The sequence below is a fragment of the Zea mays genome, chromosome 8 (assembly GCF_902167145.1).
Source record: "Zea mays cultivar B73 chromosome 8, Zm-B73-REFERENCE-NAM-5.0, whole genome shotgun sequence".
Classification (NCBI taxonomy): Eukaryota; Viridiplantae; Streptophyta; class Magnoliopsida; order Poales; family Poaceae; genus Zea; species Zea mays.
In genome coordinates this window covers 181,990,016-181,994,419 of record NC_050103.1, presented here as the reverse complement: position 1 = coordinate 181,994,419, position 4,404 = coordinate 181,990,016, and the positions used below count along the sequence as shown (strand labels likewise).

The following is a 4,404-nucleotide window of genomic DNA, read 5'->3' as shown; positions in this document are numbered from 1 at the left end:
AGATGGGATTATGTTCTTGTTTGCGAAGTAGACGTTTCGTGGGGAAAAACTTAAGTTTGAATTCAAGTTTATGTGATAATGTTTTAGTGGCTGAGTGTATCTAGTGTGATTGAGTTAGTCCTATGTGTGCAAAGTATGGGGTATTTGTATGCAAATGATAGGTTTGGTATTTCAAATGGTTATTCGATAAGTTTGGTTATTGCTAATTAAATCAGATGAATTTGTTTAATGAAGATTGAAGACCTTCTTTAGTAATTGTTACCTTTATTGTATTTATTGATAAAATGTCCTATGTGAGTACGTAAATATGGTGGTTTGATTAGATTAATTTCACACTAGGATAGATGATGCCTGCCTTACATAGCGGTCTAAGCATTGAGGGTGATAATAGTATCTTAATATTTAATGTATGATGTTCATATTGCATTATCTCCACAGATTATACGTTAGCTGTTTGGTAGCTTGTTCTTGCTAAAATTTCTTTCTGCTGTCCTTCCCATAGCCTATTTAGTGTTTGCTATTGGGTCTGCATGTCCAGTCGTAGTTATGTAAATAGTTTCATAAAGTAAACCAAGTTTTCTGTGAAATTGTTATATAGAAAAGTTGTAGATCACTTCTTTTTCTTACTTGTGTAAAAATTTCATGACTATAGGTTTAGTAGTTTAGGAGTTATGATTTTTCCAAGTCCAGTTTCTGAATCTGTCCAAATTCTGTACAGGTTTCGAAAATTGGATTGTTTGGCTAAGCTAAACTGTGAATCAGCCCTTAGTAATTATAGAAGAATTGTAGTACTTTTCTTAAGCTTTTCAACAAATTTTGGATCACCCTTTTTGGTGATCTATAAGTTAAGTTACAGCTGTTTGAAGTGCGATCTCTGAATCTGTCCAAATTTGGTCAGCAGAGTCTTTCTTATGTCTTTTGACCTTTATATGCATTAAATTAACATGAGATGTTTATAAATAAATTGTAGAAAATTCTACTAGCTTTCTAAAAAGTCTAGGATCACCTGATTTGGATGTCTGACACTCTAGTTATGGATTTTTAAAGTGAGTAGTCGAATTCTGTCCAAATCTGGACAAAATTTATGTTTAGTTCTGTTTGACCTTCCTAAAGGTCGAATCTTGTTATGATGATAATACACAAATTATAGAGGACTTTATAAGCTTTCCAAAAAGTCCTAGTTTACTATTTTTGGTTGCCTATTTTGTAAGTTATGAACTAAACAAATAGTTGCTGTTCTGCTGTCCAAATTCAGCAAGTATTAAAATGACTATTTGGAAGTTTCTTTTGTGTAGATACCTAAGTTTGGTTAGTTCTTGTCTTGATTAATGAAGTCTTATAGTTGCATATGGTTGTTCTTTTCTTTCTTAATGCTTGCTTTAGACTGCTCAAACCTATGACCTAGTGACTTAGTGAGACAACTCGCACACTGCACCAGGCCTGCCTTCTCTCAATTTTTATCTATGACATGTATAATTTTTATTTTTCCCTGGTATCAATATGATCATGTGTTCCAGTTTCTAAGTAACAATCATTGCTCAGTAGTTGCATAGCTATTATGTAAGATTGTAAAATAAAACGGTCTTCAGGGATGTCATTGGTCAAGTTACTTGAAAGTGTCAAAATGTTAATGCACATGTTTTTTTTGTCAAATCACAGTTCTCATGTGTACTTTTTATTATAATGATACGCAATTCTCATGCATGTTCAAGACAAAAAAAAATCTCATGTGTACTCTCTTTTTTACTTAAGTAATATGTATATATATCTTGTTAATCATTATTGACTTGAAGAATTTATTCAGAGTGCTACTTTTACCCAGCATATTAACAAAAACTATTCATTTTCAAGATTCGTCATCGACTCGAGCCAGGTGAGGGTTCAGCGTGGAGGTTCATCGAGGTCTGCTGCTCGTAGCTCCCGTCGCTCCACTCAAGATCCAGCAGAAGTGGAGCAACTGCGAGAAGAACTTAGGCGACATCAGGATTACTTGAAGCAACAAGCTACGCAACATGAATATTATGCTACACAGATTCAACAACAGCAAACACTCATACAAGTAAGTTCAAAAGATAATAGCTTTCACTTTAAGATATGTATTGATTTAAAACGCTGATTTGAATGAGTTCGAGAAATTTGTAGCAACTAGCACAGGCCCAAGGGATACACGTCCCGGTGCCCCCCACCACCTCCCGTTCATTATCCTTGGTCTTCACCTCCACCTATACCTACATCTCCATCTACCGAACATCAGGTATGCAAATTCATCATCATTTACTTGTTGTTAGTTATATTATGATGTAACTCAGCAAATGTCATTTGTACATGTATATTAGACCCCTCCAGCTACCTTGCCGACGCATGAACGAGAAGATAGGTTAGACTTTGTTGAAACCCTCTTCGCTAGTGGAGGTATCGACCATCACTCGTCACTGTAACCCGATGGTGATCGGCGACCGTGAGCTTCCATGTTATTGTGTTCTGATACTTGAGACTTTTATTATGACTATGTATGAGATATTGTCTCTTATTAGTACTGGATGATGAGATATATCTTATTTTGACTATGGATAAGACTTTTGTGATGTAATTGATGAGACTATGGATGAGACTTTTGTGATGTAATTGATGAGACTATAGATTTAAATATTGTTATGTGATTGTGTGTGAGATGTTTTATGCGAAAATATATTGTGCTATATAGCTGTTGATATACTTGTTATGTTGTGGAATGTGGTGTAAAATATAAACAGCATTTGTAATGCTGGTCAAATTAACTTCCTAGAGGCTTATTAACTTCCTATGGGCTACAGTCAGCCGTAGGAAGTTAGCTAGCTAACTTCCTAGGGGCTACAGTAAGTCGTAGGAAGTTAGCCAGCTAACTTCCTAGGGGCTACAGTAAGCCGTAGGAAGTTACTCGTAGGAAGTTAGTCGGCTGACGGCGCTGACGGCGTGAAACTACTAACTTCCGAGAATCTACTAACTTCCGAGAGGCTTATTAAGCCGTAGGAAGTTAGCTAACTTCCTAGAGCCCTCTAGGAAGTTAACTTAACTTCCGACAAAAAAATTTCGAGAGCCAAACTTCCGACGGGATGGCTTAACTTCCGAGAGTTTCGCTAACTTCCTAGAGTTTAGGCCTAACTTCCTAGGGTTTAGGCTCTAGGAAGTTTACTATTTTGGTGTAGTGTGACTCAGGATCGAGTCACAAGAAGAGGGACGGGAAGAAGAGGCGCATTAAGAAGATCATCTACTACAACAGCGATGCCTCGTCTTCTTCACCACATGACGACAACGACGACTCTTCAAAAAGGAAAACGGTCAATCAAAACTATTCATTTGATTACTCCTGTATTCCATTTAATTCAAATGCTCATTTGCTATCAATTCCACTTGGGAAACCTCCTCACTTTGATGGAGAAGACTATTCATTTTGGAGTCATAAAATGCGTAGTCATCTATTTTCACTCCATCCTAGTATTTGGGAAATTGTAGAGAATGGGATGCATTTTGATAGCACTAATAACCCTGTATTCATTAATGAACAAATTCATTAGAATGCTCAAGCTACTACTGTCTTGTTAGCTTCACTTTGTAGGGATGAATACAATAAAGTAAGTGGCTTGGACAACGCCAAGCAAATTTGGGACACCCTCAAGATCTCACATGAAGGAAACGATGCTACAATGATCACCAAAATGGAGTTGGTGGAAGGCGAGCTGGGAAGATTTGCCATGATCAGGGGGGAAGAGCCAACACAAATCTACAACAGGCTCAAGACCTTGGTCAACAAGATTAGAAGCTATGAAAGCACAAGATGGACGGACCACGACGTCGTCCGACTCATGCTCAGGTCCTTTACAGTTATTGACCCCCATCTTGTGAATCTTATCCGTGAAAATCCCAGGTACACAAAGATGACGCCCGAGGAGATACTCGGAAAATTTGTAAGCGGGTGCATGATGGTTAAGGAGGCAAGGTATGTAGATGACGCCTTAAACGGCCCTCTATCCGTCTACGAGCCGCAGCCTGTTGCGCTCAAGACAACTAGCAGTAAGGAGGCACTACCAAGCAAGGTAGCTCAAGTGGAGGCTGTCGGTCTCAACGAAGATGAGATGGCGCTTATCATCAAGCGCTTCAAGACCACACTTAAAGGACGCAAGGAGTACCCCAACAAGAATAAAACAAGGGGAAAGCGCTCCTGCTTCAAATGCGGTAAGACTGGTCATTTTATTGCTCAATGTCTCGATAATGAAAATGACCAGGGACAAGAAAGACATGGGAAGAAGGAGAAGAAGAAAAGCTATAGGAAGGCGAAAGGCGAGGCTCATCTTGGAAAAGAATGGGATTCCAACTACTCCTCATCCGACTCCGACGATGAGGGACTGGCGGCCTCGGCTTTCGACA

The 4,404-nt window shown here is 38.5% G+C and overlaps 1 long non-coding RNA gene across 1 annotated transcript; it reads left to right on the top strand.

The window, feature by feature from the left end:
• Nucleotides 1–2,024: 2,024 nt before the first annotated feature.
• LOC103636672 (uncharacterized) lies at nucleotides 2,025–2,382 on the top strand. The gene is made up of 3 exons (XR_558113.2): nucleotides 2,025–2,059; nucleotides 2,143–2,254; nucleotides 2,337–2,382. It is a non-coding gene; the product is annotated as an uncharacterized lncRNA (long non-coding RNA).
• Nucleotides 2,383–4,404: the final 2,022 nt, after the last annotated feature.